The sequence below is a fragment of the Triturus cristatus genome, chromosome 12 (genome assembly GCF_964204655.1).
Source record: "Triturus cristatus chromosome 12, aTriCri1.1, whole genome shotgun sequence".
Taxonomy (NCBI): Eukaryota; Metazoa; Chordata; class Amphibia; order Caudata; family Salamandridae; genus Triturus; species Triturus cristatus.
Genome location: NC_140595.1, coordinates 123,842,338 through 123,855,911, shown reverse-complemented (window position 1 = coordinate 123,855,911; position 13,574 = coordinate 123,842,338). Strand labels below are relative to the sequence as shown.

The 13,574-nt window shown below is 44.7% G+C and overlaps 1 protein-coding gene across 4 annotated transcripts in view; it reads left to right on the top strand.

Moving 5' to 3' along the window:
* Nucleotides 1-11,385, top strand: part of LOC146772848 (uncharacterized) — a 152,629-nt gene extending 141,244 nt beyond the window's left edge. For all 4 annotated transcript variants that reach the window (XR_014971908.1, XR_014971909.1, XR_014971910.1 and 1 more), the window contains 6 exons: nt 295-375; nt 704-860; nt 5,432-5,512; nt 5,841-5,997; nt 10,570-10,650; nt 10,979-11,385. The gene's annotated coding sequence lies outside the window, so the exon portion shown is untranslated. The remainder of the gene's footprint in view (nt 1-294; nt 376-703; nt 861-5,431; nt 5,513-5,840; nt 5,998-10,569; nt 10,651-10,978) is intronic.
* The last annotated feature ends 2,189 nt before the right edge of the window (nt 11,386-13,574 follow it).

The window sequence follows — 13,574 nt, the reverse complement described above, 5'->3', positions numbered from 1 at the left end:
TAATGACATGCGTTGTAATGGCATGCATTGTATTGGCATGCAATGTAAAGGCACTTGTGTTGTAAAAGTTGCGTTGTATAGGCATTGAGATGTAATGCCTGCGTTGTAATGGACGTTTCCCGTGTAAAGTATTCGATGAAATCTCAGCGAACCGCTGTGACTCATCTGAAGTTTTGATATTGTACAAGGTGAGCCCTCCAAAATATTAAGACAACTAGGCAATGAATAGGTCATTTTATAGCGCTGCAGGAAGGGGCTTCAGTCTAATAGAAATGTTTGCTTCCTCTATTGCAGATTGCCAGGTTACAACGAGGGTGGTCTCCCTATGATATTGAGAATTTCTACACGCTTTTGGATTACCAATCAGGGCTATAGGTGAGGCCTTGTGGGCGATCTTTTTTAATTGGAGGGGAGTGTGTAAGTGGACAACATGAAATGGTCCATATAAGAAACAGAGTGATTGGTAGAGAGTTGTGGAAGCATGAAGGATATCGATGGTGTGTGAACTTTGTGGCCCACCTTGCTAAACTGATGGAATGATCGATGAGAATGGACTATAATTGTTAGAATTCTAGTACCATCACAGTATGGTAGGCAAGCACTTTTGTCATCTGATGGAATGCAATGACATATGCACATTGTAACTTTATGATGGAAAAATTATATTTCACATGTGTGATATTTGTATTATATTTCTTCACAGTATTGTGGGTCACACATTTGTGGGAGAATCATTGTGCGTGTTCTGAGGAATCTGGGGACCTATTACTTCGGTCCACCGAAACGCGTCAACGTAATCTATAGCACTGAATCTGTGAAGACTGGGGACCTGCTAGATGGTGATGTGGACACCACATGAAGTATTGTATACCCCAGATTGAACAGATCAGTCCTTTAGACAGATGTGTCTGTTTGGTGTTTCTTCTCCCTGTTTTGTGTCATTGTCAAATATAATTTTAAATTCTTACTTGTCGTATTAAATTTTGTTGTGGCATGCTGTGAAGATCACACAAGAGTTTTTAACTATTGAGAGAACCATTTTAAATTGTATTTTAATTGTTCATTGTGATGATCGCTCAAATTTTGAGTGCATACATATTGTAATGTATTTTAAAGAGGGACAAAATTAAATCTTTTGCATTCCTGCTATAGTGTTGTGGTACTGGATTTCAGCATTTGGAAAGATTGAGGAGTGATGATGCAGTATCCAAGTGTTAGAATTGCTCATGAAATGAGAAACTCTATTTCAGTCTGTGATACTGAGCCCTGTCCCCATTGTTTGTGGGGCTGTCTCTCTTTTGTCACTACCATATTTAGAATGCTTACATGCCACCAAAATTATTGTAATACGTGAACTGGTGAGGCAAGAAACATGGGCAACTTGTGTTTAAGGGCATAATGGCTGTTGCCCGGCCAATCATGGGGGTGGAGGAGAAGGAAATTCAAGCACAACGAGCTAGCAAATGCTCGTGATATTTCACACTAGATTGTTTTTGAGTAATTGTTACAAATGGGGGTCTCTAGTTGGCAAGGTAGGGACCTTTTCCTCTTGTCAGGGTAAGGGAGTTACACTCCTAAAATTACCCATGCTCACCCCCTGGGTAGCTTGGCAAGAGCAGTCAGGCTTATCTTTGAGGCAGTGTTTAAAGCATTTGCACATAACCAACAGTAATACAGTGAAGACACTACAAAAAGACACCACACCAGTTTAGAAAATATCCAATATTTTTATATATCCAAAACAAGACCAAAAATGATTAAAACAAATCCACCCTAGAGTTCTCAGAAATATTCAGTAATCAAAATAGACTTGAAATACAGTTCCTTGAAGTTGATAGCTCTTCTGGGGCTATAACTGCGTCATTAACAACAAATCCAAACAGTTCTGATGGACCGCGGCGTTGCGGGCCGACTACAGTGTGGGGAAGACCCGCAAAACAGTACCTTTAGAAATGTAGGGCGTCAGCGACCGCTCGATGAGCTCTGTAAGGATGGCATCCGCAGGCGTCGGTTTCGGAGGTCGGTGCAGGAGTCGTCAGGCCCTTGAAGTCACACGCGTTGCAGATCGAACTCCTCGCGGTTGAAGTCGGGAGCATTGGCAGTCATCTGGGCTGTGGTGCGAAGTCCAGTGGTGCGGCGTGCGGTGCCCTCAGGTCGCGGTGCAGGCAGGAGCTCGGTGACAGTTGTCCAGTGACATCGGTGAGACCAGGGCTCCGGTGCGAAGTGATACAGTGCTTGTTGCGGTGCTGGCAGGTCACAGTGCAAGCAGCGGCGTCGTCGTTGCTGAAGCATTGTTGTCTGCTGACGAACTGGAGTCAATGGTGCCAGCGTCGGTGGGCCAAGGCTGAGGTGCGGGATGAGGACAGTGCTTCTTGTAACTTATGAGTGGTGCCCTCGAACCACGGTGCAAGCAGTGTCGTCAATGCCGGCATGGAGCGGCGGCGTCGGAGATACCAAGGCGGAGTTGTGAAGCAAGGCGGTGCAAAGTGTGGTGCCCACAGGTCGCCATGCAAGCAGTGGCTCGGTGGCGGCATTGGGTGGCGTCGTCGGTGAGACCAGGGTTGCAGTGCAGCATGGTCTGGATCATTGTATTATTTGGATAAATATAAGCAATGACAAAGCCCTTGTAATGATGTATAGGCTTAGTGCTACTGTTGTACACTTAGGACAAGATTGACATTCTTGTCCACACCTATTCTACTCTAAGATGGCGCCCATGTTGAGGTGTAACACTAAGACCGTTTTTTAGGCTTGTGATAGTTCAGTAGCCACATGTAACTTGCATGTGTCCAGGAAATAGTACTTAAGGGTGTGGTTTAAAACGAGCAGCATTTTCGAGGGAAAACGCAGTAGGAAGTCTTTGCGGCTGTAATCTCAAGGAGGTAAGGCGAGTAAGGGTGCCCTCATCACGTTAGATTACACGACTGCAAAATGTAGAGTTTAAGTCCATTTGCACGAGGGCCATTAATCCCTGCTTTACACTGTTCAGATACAGGGGGCGGGTAACCTCACTATAAATAGAGGTGGTGGGTTAAATTTAAACTGATCAACCACACCTTAATAATGCATGCCTAATATGTTGGTAGCGGGAAAAAAGCGTAGCGGGCCATACTCGCTTCGTTCTTTGATGTAGGAATGCGTGGATTGTGATAGCCAAGCCCTTAATTGATATAGAGCTGTAGATTTAAGATATTAATGTGAATGTTATGGTCATCATACCTATTAGTAGGGAAGGGGTCCGATTTGTGTGAAGACACATATGCGCCTCTGTATTTCGTTAATTTAAGAAGACGTTTAGGGTTATAAATGTATAGGTAACCAGATGAATAGTGCAGCTATTAATCACAGTAAGGGGCATATTTACAAGCCCCTATCTCCTCCACAAGGTCACTTTTTTGGACATTATGTTGGCGACAGGGGCTACATTTTATTTACATGGCAGCATTAAGCCACTTAACGTGGCTTAACACTGCCTTGTAAATAAGACACCCTTTAACGCTATGCTTAGTGTGAAAGGGGAGGGCGATGAGTGTTGCGGTGGGCGTTTCACTGCAACACCCATTGATTTTGACACTGCTCCATATTTACAAGGGCAGCGTACATAGGAGGCAGAGCCAACATTAAGACCAGGGACAACCTGGTCTTAAACAGGAGAAATGCTTTATTTCTCCTCGTTTTTGCTGTTTCCATATGTGCTGAGCTGTGCTGAGCTGTGCAGCACACATTTAAACAGCAAAACGCCATTTATTGCTTATGTGCAGGAAGGTGTCCCTTCCTGCACATAAACAATCATTAAAAAAAATGATGTTTGCAACTTCTATGTGAACTGCATTAAGCAGCACATTTAAAAGTCACAAAACGCTATTTAAAGATTGTTTATGTGCAGGAAGGGACACCTTTTTGCATATAAACAATCCTCCCCAGCAACGCAGATACCCTTGCACTCTGGTGCAAGGGTGCCTGCGTTGTCGCTAAGCAGCTAAATTTAGTGCCAGCTAAGGGGGAAACGCAGGGCTGCACCACATTGTTGTAAATATGGTGCAGCCTTGCGTTTTAGAAGTGGCGGAGCGCGGTGTTAAGCCAAGGAGGCTGACGCCGCCCTCCATCACGTCAAGGTAAATTTGCCCCTAAATGTGCAGTGTCTTAGTGAACTTATCACCCAGAGGCTGTGCCCCCCCCCCTCCTGGTTTTAAAATGCGCTCTGTGTTTATAGGCGACTCCGACACTAAGGCAGGTTCAAAACCCCGGAGTTGCTGTGCAATTAGCATAGGAAGCTTGTGTCCCTGGGTTTATTTTTCATTCAGAGGCCACGTTTTGGAGCATTGATTGTCCCTTCTCCTTACTGGGTAAGAACGGTCACCATCCATATGGTACAAGGCTAGCCGTGAAGCATCCATGTGCTACGGATGAGGGATGAATTATAATATCTAATCCTTTCTATCCTAGAATATCTTTTCACGGGGGGGGCGAAACCCTCAGCACTGTGAAGGAATATATAAATTACAACGCAAACAATTACAACGCATGCTTTTACATCGCAGTTTTTACAACACAACTACCATTACATCGCATAATTTTACAATGCATACCATTATAACACATTTTTTTAAACTACCATTACAACGCATACAACGATAGCGTAGGGGTAAAAATTACTATTCCCACTCCAGTGAGTGCAACAGTAGGGAAAGTGTTGGACACCGTTGGGGTAAACATGACTATTCTCCCTCCAGTGAGTGCAACAGTAGGGAAAGTATTGGATAGCGTGGGGGTAAAAATTACTATTCTCACTCCAGTGAGTGCAACAGTAGGGAAAGTGTTGGACACCGTTGGGGTAAACATGACTATTCTCCCTCCAGTGAGTGCAACAGTAGGGAAAGTATTGGATAGCGTGGGGGTAAAAATTACTATTCTCACTCCAGTGAGTGCAACAGTAGGGAAAGTGTTGGACACCGTTGGGGTAAACATGACTATTCTCCCTCCAGTGAGTGCAACAGTAGGGAAAGTATTGGATAGCGTGGGGGTAAAAATTACTATTCCAACTATCCCAAAACCCATACCCACCCTAAAACTTAAAATTCTCCATTGCTAACCTTATAATGCGTTGTAATGGCATGCGTTGTAATGGCATGCGTTGTAATGACATGCGTTGTAATGGCATGCATTGTATTGGCATGCAATGTAAAGGCACTTGTGTTGTAAAAGTTGCGTTGTAGAGGCATTGAGATGTAATGCCTGCGTGGTAATGGACGTTTCCCGTGTAAAGTATTCGATGAAATCTCAGCGAACCGCTGTGACTCATGTGAAGTTTTGATATCGTACAAGGTGAGCCCTCCAAAATATTGAGACAACTAGGCAATGAATAGGTCATTTTATAGCACTGCAGGAAGGGGCTTCAGTCTAATAGAAATGTTTGCTTCCTCTATTGCAGATTGCCAGGTTACAACGAGGGTGGTCTCCCTATGATATTGAGGATTTCTACACGCTTTTGGATTACCAATCAGGGCTATAGGTGAGGCCTTGTGGGCGATCTTTTTTAATTGGAGGGGAGTGTGTAAGTGGACAACATGAAATGGTCCATATAAGAAACAGAGTGATTGGTAGAGAGTTGTGGAAGCATGAAGGATATCGATGGTGTGTGAACTTTGTGGCCCACCTTGCTAAACTGATGGAATGATCGATGAGAATGGACTATAATTGTTAGAATTCTAGTACCATCACAGTATGGTAGGCAAGCACTTTTGTCATCTGATGGAATGCAATGACATATGCACATTGTAACTTTATGATGGAAAAATTATATTTCACATTTGTGATATTTGTATTATATTTCTTCACAGTATTGTGGGTCACACATTTGTGGGAGAATCATTGTGCATGTTCTGAGGAATCTGGGGACCTATTACTTTGGTCCACCGAAACGCGTCAACGTAATCTATAGCACTGAATCTGTGAAGACTGGGGACCTGCTAGATGGTGATGTGGACACCACATGAAGTATTGTATACCCCAGATTGAACAGATCAGTCCTTTAGACAGATGTGTCTGTTTGGTGTTTCTTCTCCCTGTTTTGTGTCATTGTCAAATATAATTTAAAATTCTTACTTGTCGTATTAAATTTTGTTGTGGCATGCTGTGAAGATCACACAAGAGTTTTTAACTATTGAGAGAACCATTTTAAATTGTATTTTAATTGTTCATTGTGATGATCGCTCAAATTTTGAGTGCATACATATTGTAATGTATTTTAAAGAGGGACAAAATTAAATCTTTTGCATTCCTGCTATAGTGTTGTGGTACTGGATTTCAGCATTTGGAAAGATTGAGGAGTGATGATGCAGTATCCAAGTGTTAGAATTGCTCATGAAATGGGAAACTCTATTTCAGTCTGTGATACTGAGCCCTGTCCCCATTGTTTGTGGGGCTGTCTCTCTTTTGTCACTACCATATTTAGAATGCTTACATGCCACCAAAATTATTGTAATACGTGAACTGGTGAGGCAAGAAACATGGGCAACTTGTGTTTAAGGGCATGATGGCTGTTGCCCGGCCAATCATGGGGGTGGAGGAGAAGGAAATTCAAGCACAACGAGCCAGCAAATGCTCGTGATATTTCACACTAGATTGTTTTTGAGTAATTGTTACAAATGGGGGTCTCTAGTTGGCAAGGTAGGGACCTTTTCCTCTTGTCAGGGTAAGGGAGTTACACTCCTAAAATTACCCATGCTCACCCCCTGGGTAGCTTGGCAAGAGCAGTCAGGCTTATCTTTGAGGCAGTGTTTAAAGCATTTGCACATAACCAACAGTAATACAGTGAAGACACTACAAAAAGACACCACACCAGTTTAGAAAATATCCAATATTTTTATATATCCAAAACAAGACCAAAAATGATTTAAAAAAATCCACCCTAGAGTTCTCAGAAATATTCAGTAATCAAAATAGACTTGAAATACGGTTCCTTGAAGTTGATAGCTCTTCTGGGGCTATAACTGCGTCGTTAACAACAAATCCAAACAGTTCTGATGGACCGCGGCGTTGCGGGCCGACTACAGTGTGGGGAAGACCCGCAAAACAGTACCTTTAGAAATGTAGGGCGTCAGCGACCGCTCGATGAGCTCTGTAAGGATGGCATCCGCAGGCGTCGGTTTCGGAGGTCGGTGCAGGAGTCGTCAGGCCCTTGAAGTCACACGCGTTGCAGATCGAACTCCTCGCGGTTGAAGTCGGGAGCATTGGCAGTCATCTGGGCTGTGGTGCGAAGTCCAGTGGTGCGGCGTGCGGTGCCCTCAGGTCGCGGTGCAGGCAGGAGCTCGGTGACAGTTGTCCAGTGACATCGGTGAGACCAGGGCTCCGGTGCGAAGTGATACAGTGCTTGTTGCGGTGCTGGCAGGTCACAGTGCAAGCAGCGGCGTCGTCGTTGCTGAAGCATTGTTGTCTGCTGACGAACTGGAGTCAATGGTGCCAGCGTCGGTGGGCCAAGGCTGAGGTGCGGGATGAGGACAGTGCTTCTTGTAACTTATGAGTGGTGCCCTCGAACCACGGTGCAAGCAGTGTCGTCAATGCCGGCATGGAGCGGCGGCGTCGGAGATACCAAGGCGGAGTTGTGAAGCAAGGCGGTGCAAAGTGTGGTGCCCACAGGTCGCCATGCAAGCAGTGGCTCGGTGGCGGCATTGGGTGGCGTCGTCGGTGAGACCAGGGTTGCAGTGCAGCATGGTCTGGATCATTGTATTATTTGGATAAATATAAGCAATGACAAAGCCCTTGTAATGATGTATAGGCTTAGTGCTACTGTTGTACACTTAGGACAAGATTGACATTCTTGTCCACACCTATTCTACTCTAAGATGGCGCCCATGTTGAGGTGTAACACTAAGACCGTTTTTGTAGGCTTGTGATAGTTCAGTAGCCACATGTAACTTGCATGTGTCCAGGAAATAGTACTTAAGGGTGTGGTTTAAAACGAGCGGCATTTTCGAGGGAAAATGCAGTAGGAAGTCTTTGCGGCTGTAATCTCAAGGAGGTAAGGCGAGTAAGGGTGCCCTCATCACGTTAGATTACACGACTGCAAAATGTAGAGTTTAAGTCCATTTGCACGAGGGCCATTAATCCCTGCTTTACACTGTTCAGATACAGGGGGCGGGTAACCTCACTATAAATAGAGGTGGTGGGTTAAATTTAAACTGATCAACCACACCTTAATAATGCATGCCTAATATGTTGGTAGCGGGAAAAAAGCGTAGCGGGCCATACTCGCTTCGTTCTTTGATGTAGGAATGCGTGGATTGTGATAGCCAAGCCCTTAATTGATATAGAGCTGCAGATTTAAGATATTGATGTGAATGTTATGGTCATCATACCTATTAGTAGGGAAGGGGTCCGATTTGTGTGAAGACACATATGCGCCTCTGTATTTCGTTAATTTAAGAAGACGTTTAGGGTTATAAATGTATAGGTAACCAGATGAATAGTGCAGCTATTAATCACAGTAAGGGGCATATTTACAAGCCCCTATCTCCTCCACAAGGTCACTTTTTTGGACATTATGTTGGCGACAGGGGCTACATTTTATTTACATGGCAGCATTAAGCCACTTAACGTGGCTTAACACTGCCTTGTAAATAAGACACCCTTTAACGCTATGCTTAGTGTGAAAGGGGAGGGCGATGAGTGTTGCGGTGGGCGTTTCACTGCAACACCCATTGATTTTGACACTGCTCCATATTTACAAGGGCAGCGTACATAGGAGGCAGAGCCAACATTAAGACCAGGGACAACCTGGTCTTAAACAGGAGAAATGCTTTATTTCTCCTCGTTTTTGCTGTTTCCATATGTGCTGAGCTGTGCTGAGCTGTGCAGCACACATTTAAACAGCAAAACGCCATTTATTGCTTATGTGCAGGAAGGTGTCCCTTCCTGCACATAAACAATCATTAAAAAAAATGATGTTTGCAACTTCTATGTGTGCTGCATTAAGCAGCACATTTAAAAGTCACAAAACGCTATTTAAAGATTGTTTATGTGCAGGAAGGGACACCTTTTTGCATATAAACAATCCTCCCCAGCAACGCAGATACCCTTGCACTCTGGTGCAAGGGTGCCTGCGTTGTCGCTAAGCAGCTAAATTTAGTGCCAGCTAAGGGGGAAACGCAGGGCTGCACCACATTGTTGTAAATATGGTGCAGCCTTGCGTTTTAGAAGTGGCGGAGCGCGGTGTTAAGCCAAGGAGGCTGACGCCGCCCTCCATCACGTCAAGGTAAATTTGCCCCTAAATGTGCAGTGTCTTAGTGAACTTATCACCCAGAGGCTGTGCCCCCCCCCCTCCTGGTTTTAAAATGCGCTCTGTGTTTATAGGCGACTCCGACACTAAGGCAGGTTCAAAACCCCGGAGTTGCTGTGCAATTAGCATAGGAAGCTTGTGTCCCTGGGTTTATTTTTCATTCAGAGGCCACGTTTTGGAGCATTGATTGTCCCTTCTCCTTACTGGGTAAGAACGGTCACCATCCATATGGTACAAGGCTAGCCGTGAAGCATCCATGTGCTACGGATGAGGGATGAATTATAATATCTAATCCTTTCTATCCTAGAATATCTTTTCACGGGGGGGGCGAAACCCTCAGCACTGTGAAGGAATATATAAATTACAACGCAAACAATTACAACGCATGCTTTTACATCGCAGTTTTTACAACACAACTACCATTACATCGCATAATTTTACAATGCATACCATTATAACACATTTTTTTAAACTACCATTACAACGCATACAACGATAGCGTAGGGGTAAAAATTACTATTCCCACTCCAGTGAGTGCAACAGTAGGGAAAGTGTTGGACACCGTTGGGGTAAACATGACTATTCTCCCTCCAGTGAGTGCAACAGTAGGGAAAGTATTGGATAGCGTGGGGGTAAAAATTACTATTCTCACTCCAGTGAGTGCAACAGTAGGGAAAGTGTTGGACACCGTTGGGGTAAACATGACTATTCTCCCTCCAGTGAGTGCAACAGTAGGGAAAGTATTGGATAGCGTGGGGGTAAAAATTACTATTCTCACTCCAGTGAGTGCAACAGTAGGGAAAGTGTTGGACACCGTTGGGGTAAACATGACTATTCTCCCTCCAGTGAGTGCAACAGTAGGGAAAGTATTGGATAGCGTGGGGGTAAAAATTACTATTCCAACTATCCCAAAACCCATACCCACCCTAAAACTTAAAATTCTCCATTGCTAACCTTATAATGCGTTGTAATGGCATGCGTTGTAATGGCATGCGTTGTAATGACATGCGTTGTAATGGCATGCATTGTATTGGCATGCAATGTAAAGGCACTTGTGTTGTAAAAGTTGCGTTGTAGAGGCATTGAGATGTAATGCCTGCGTGGTAATGGACGTTTCCCGTGTAAAGTATTCGATGAAATCTCAGCGAACCGCTGTGACTCATGTGAAGTTTTGATATCGTACAAGGTGAGCCCTCCAAAATATTGAGACAACTAGGCAATGAATAGGTCATTTTATAGCACTGCAGGAAGGGGCTTCAGTCTAATAGAAATGTTTGCTTCCTCTATTGCAGATTGCCAGGTTACAACGAGGGTGGTCTCCCTATGATATTGAGGATTTCTACACGCTTTTGGATTACCAATCAGGGCTATAGGTGAGGCCTTGTGGGCGATCTTTTTTAATTGGAGGGGAGTGTGTAAGTGGACAACATGAAATGGTCCATATAAGAAACAGAGTGATTGGTAGAGAGTTGTGGAAGCATGAAGGATATCGATGGTGTGTGAACTTTGTGGCCCACCTTGCTAAACTGATGGAATGATCGATGAGAATGGACTATAATTGTTAGAATTCTAGTACCATCACAGTATGGTAGGCAAGCACTTTTGTCATCTGATGGAATGCAATGACATATGCACATTGTAACTTTATGATGGAAAAATTATATTTCACATTTGTGATATTTGTATTATATTTCTTCACAGTATTGTGGGTCACACATTTGTGGGAGAATCATTGTGCATGTTCTGAGGAATCTGGGGACCTATTACTTTGGTCCACCGAAACGCGTCAACGTAATCTATAGCACTGAATCTGTGAAGACTGGGGACCTGCTAGATGGTGATGTGGACACCACATGAAGTATTGTATACCCCAGATTGAACAGATCAGTCCTTTAGACAGATGTGTCTGTTTGGTGTTTCTTCTCCCTGTTTTGTGTCATTGTCAAATATAATTTAAAATTCTTACTTGTCGTATTAAATTTTGTTGTGGCATGCTGTGAAGATCACACAAGAGTTTTTAACTATTGAGAGAACCATTTTAAATTGTATTTTAATTGTTCATTGTGATGATCGCTCAAATTTTGAGTGCATACATATTGTAATGTATTTTAAAGAGGGACAAAATTAAATCTTTTGCATTCCTGCTATAGTGTTGTGGTACTGGATTTCAGCATTTGGAAAGATTGAGGAGTGATGATGCAGTATCCAAGTGTTAGAATTGCTCATGAAATGGGAAACTCTATTTCAGTCTGTGATACTGAGCCCTGTCCCCATTGTTTGTGGGGCTGTCTCTCTTTTGTCACTACCATATTTAGAATGCTTACATGCCACCAAAATTATTGTAATACGTGAACTGGTGAGGCAAGAAACATGGGCAACTTGTGTTTAAGGGCATGATGGCTGTTGCCCGGCCAATCATGGGGGTGGAGGAGAAGGAAATTCAAGCACAACGAGCCAGCAAATGCTCGTGATATTTCACACTAGATTGTTTTTGAGTAATTGTTACAAATGGGGGTCTCTAGTTGGCAAGGTAGGGACCTTTTCCTCTTGTCAGGGTAAGGGAGTTACACTCCTAAAATTACCCATGCTCACCCCCTGGGTAGCTTGGCAAGAGCAGTCAGGCTTATCTTTGAGGCAGTGTTTAAAGCATTTGCACATAACCAACAGTAATACAGTGAAGACACTACAAAAAGACACCACACCAGTTTAGAAAATATCCAATATTTTTATATATCCAAAACAAGACCAAAAATGATTTAAAAAAATCCACCCTAGAGTTCTCAGAAATATTCAGTAATCAAAATAGACTTGAAATACGGTTCCTTGAAGTTGATAGCTCTTCTGGGGCTATAACTGCGTCGTTAACAACAAATCCAAACAGTTCTGATGGACCGCGGCGTTGCGGGCCGACTACAGTGTGGGGAAGACCCGCAAAACAGTACCTTTAGAAATGTAGGGCGTCAGCGACCGCTCGATGAGCTCTGTAAGGATGGCATCCGCAGGCGTCGGTTTCGGAGGTCGGTGCAGGAGTCGTCAGGCCCTTGAAGTCACACGCGTTGCAGATCGAACTCCTCGCGGTTGAAGTCGGGAGCATTGGCAGTCATCTGGGCTGTGGTGCGAAGTCCAGTGGTGCGGCGTGCGGTGCCCTCAGGTCGCGGTGCAGGCAGGAGCTCGGTGACAGTTGTCCAGTGACATCGGTGAGACCAGGGCTCCGGTGCGAAGTGATACAGTGCTTGTTGCGGTGCTGGCAGGTCACAGTGCAAGCAGCGGCGTCGTCGTTGCTGAAGCATTGTTGTCTGCTGACGAACTGGAGTCAATGGTGCCAGCGTCGGTGGGCCAAGGCTGAGGTGCGGGATGAGGACAGTGCTTCTTGTAACTTATGAGTGGTGCCCTCGAACCACGGTGCAAGCAGTGTCGTCAATGCCGGCATGGAGCGGCGGCGGCGGAGATACCAAGGCGGAGTTGTGAAGCAAGGCGGTGCAAAGTGTGGTGCCCACAGGTCGCCATGCAAGCAGTGGCTCGGTGGCGGCATTGGGTGGCGTCGTCGGTGAGACCAGGGTTGCAGTGCAGCATGCAGTGGTGCCCTTTGCGGTGCCTTCAGGACACGGAGTCAGCAGCAGCGTCATAGACTGCGTTGGGTTGCTTTTTCTTCTGTTGCAACACAAAAACACATAGTCCCCAGGGCTGATGGCAGAAGAGCTTGAAGTCTTTGCTGTTCCTGAGACTTCTGGAACAGGGGGCAAGCTCTACCTCAAGCGCTTGGAGAAAGTCAATAAAGAAGTTATAGAAAGTTCAGTCCAGTCCTTTCACTGCCCAAGACAGAAGATGCCACTCAGGCCAACACAGCAAAGCACTCAGCAAAGTGGTAGTTACTCCTCACACCTTCTCCAGCTCTTCTTCTTGGCAGTCTTCTTGGTCCAAAGGAGTTCTAAAGTTCTGGGCTCTGGGCCCCAATACTTATATTCCAAATTCACTTGACCTCTTAGGCAGAGAGTGTCTGTGCTTAGTCCAAACCAGTTTGGTCCTCTCTGGCCCAGCTTCCCAGCAAGAGGAGGAGACAGCATTGTCTGCAACAGACCAGGCCCATTCAAGTGCAAGGAGAACTCCTCTCACTACATCCTAGCAGAGGCACACAGGATGACTGAGCAAGAAAATACCTACTTTCTAAAAGTGGTATTTTCAAACACAGAATGTAAAAATCACATTTACTAAAAGATGCATCTTTAGATTCTGAGTTCAGGCATAAAAAACTGTATTTTCCTATCTGGTCCCAATGGGAAGTTATATTTATAAGATG